Raw genomic sequence first — 2,500 nt, 5'->3', positions numbered from 1 at the left:
AGTAGTAGTGGTGGTGGTGGTAGTAGTGGTGGTGGTGCTGGTGGTAATAGTAATAGTAGAAGTAGTGGTGGTAGTAGTAGTGATGGTTGTGGTGGTTGTAATAGTAGTAGTTGTAGTAGTAGTAGTAGTAGTGATGGTGGTGGTGGTAGTAGTAGTAGCGTTTGTGGTGGTGGTGGTAGTAATACTCATACACTGCAAAAACACCGTACCAAACGATATGAGCCAACCGTATCCAAAAATAAATCGGTAAGGAAGAGGTTTTAGGGAGCTTCCTTAACCGCATGAAGAAAAATAAAAAACAACAATATTAACTTAATCCCATGGCAGTCAATTTTACCCACAAGAGTACAATTGAAAGCAAAAATTCACCTACACTTCCTTAACATGGCCTTTGGTTCTTCTTTCCATAAAAAAATATCTCTATTGCCAGACGTCTTAATCCCGTAAGGGGTGGCCACAAACAAATCGCCCCCATGTCAAACTGTCCCCCACCATTTCACTGTCCTGCTCCCAGCTCACACCCCCCTCTCTCATATACCTCTCCACTCCATCCCTCCATCTCATCCTTGGCCTCCCCCTCCCTCTCCCTTCATCCACCTCACTCACAAACACTCTCCTCGTCAGTCTCTCACTCTCCATCCTCTCCACATGGCCAAACCACCTCAGTGTGTTTCTCCTAACGCTTCCTATCACATCCACATCCACACCACAACGCTCCTTCACACTCTCCTCGTCAGTCTCTCACTCTCCATCCTCTCCACATGGCCAAACCACCTCAGTGTGTTTCTCCTAACGCTTCCTATCACATCCACATCCACACCACAACGCTCCTTCACACTCTCCTCGTCAGTCTCTCACTCTCCATCCTCTCCACATGGCCAAACCACCTCAGTGTGTTTCTCCTAACGCTTCCTATCACATCCACATCCACACCACAACGCTCATTCACACTCTCCTCGTCAGTCTCTCACTCTCCATCCTCTCCACATGGCCAAACCACCTCAGTGTGTTTCTCCTAACGCTTCCTATCACATCCACATCCACACCACAACGCTCCTTCACACTCTCCTCGTCAGTCTCTCACTCTCCATCCTCTCCACATGGCCAAACCACCTCAGTGTGTTTCTCCTAACGCTTCCTATCACATCCACATCCACACCACAACGCTCCTTCACACTCTCCTCGTCAGTCTCTCACTCTCCATCCTCTCCACATGGCCAAACCACCTCAGTGTGTTTCTCCTAACGCTTCCTATCATATCCACATCCACACCACAACGCTCCTTCACACTCTCCTCGTCAGTCTCTCACTCTCCATCCTCTCCACATGGCCAAACCACCTCAGTGTGTTTCTCCTAACGCTTCCTATCTCATCCACATCCACACCACAACGCTCCTTCACACTCTCCTCGTCAGTCTCTCACTCTCCATCCTCTCCACATGGCCAAACCACCTCAGTGTGTTTCTCCTAACGCTTCCTATCACATCCACATCCACACCACAACGCTCCTTCACACTCTCCTCGTCAGTCTCTCACTCTCCATCCTCTCCACATGGCCAAACCACCTCAGTGTGTTTCTCCTAACGCTTCCTATCACATCCACATCCACACCACAACGCTCCTTCACACTCTCCTCGTCAGTCTCTCACTCTCCATCCTCTCCACATGGCCAAACCACCTCAGTGTGTTTCTCCTAACGCTTCCTATCACATCCACATCCACACCACAACGCTCCTTCACACTCTCCTCGTCAGTCTCTCACTCTCCATCCTCTCCACATGGCCAAACCACCTCAGTGTGTTTCTCCTAACGCTTCCTATCACATCCACATCCACACCACAACGCTCCTTCACACTCTCCTCGTCAGTCTCTCACTCTACATCCTCTCCACATGGCCAAACCACCTCAGTGTGTTTCTCCTAACGCTTCCTATCACATCCACATCCACACCACAACGCTCCTTCACACTCTCCTCGTCAGTCTCTCACTCTCCATCCTCTCCACATGGCCAAACCACCTCAGTGTGTTTCTCCTAACGCTTCCTATCACATCCACATCCACACCACAACGCTCCTTCACACTCTCCTCGTCAGTCTCTCACTCTCCATCCTCTCCACATGGCCAAACCACCTCAGTGTGTTTCTCCTAACGCTTCCTATCTCATCCACATCCACACCACAACGCTCCTTCACACTCTCCTCGTCAGTCTCTCACTCTCTATCCTCTCCACATGGCCAAACCACCTCAGTGTGTTTCTCCTAACGCTTCCTATCACATCCACATCCACACCACAACGCTCCTTCACACTCTCCTCGTCAGTCTCTCACTCTCCATCCTCTCCACATGGCCAAACCACCTCAGTGTGTTTCTCCTAACGCTTCCTATCACATCCACATCCACACCACAACGCTCCTTCACACTCTCCTCGTCAGTCTCTCACTCTCCATCCTCTCCACATGGCCAAACCACCTCAGTGTGTTTCTCCTAACGCTTCCTATCA

The sequence above is a fragment of the Coenobita brevimanus genome, chromosome 56 (genome assembly GCF_032717465.1).
Source record: "Coenobita brevimanus isolate Jiangsu-jjx chromosome 56, ASM3271746v2, whole genome shotgun sequence".
In the NCBI taxonomy this organism is placed as follows: Eukaryota; Metazoa; Arthropoda; class Malacostraca; order Decapoda; family Coenobitidae; genus Coenobita; species Coenobita brevimanus.
This window is presented reverse-complemented; position numbering follows the sequence as displayed.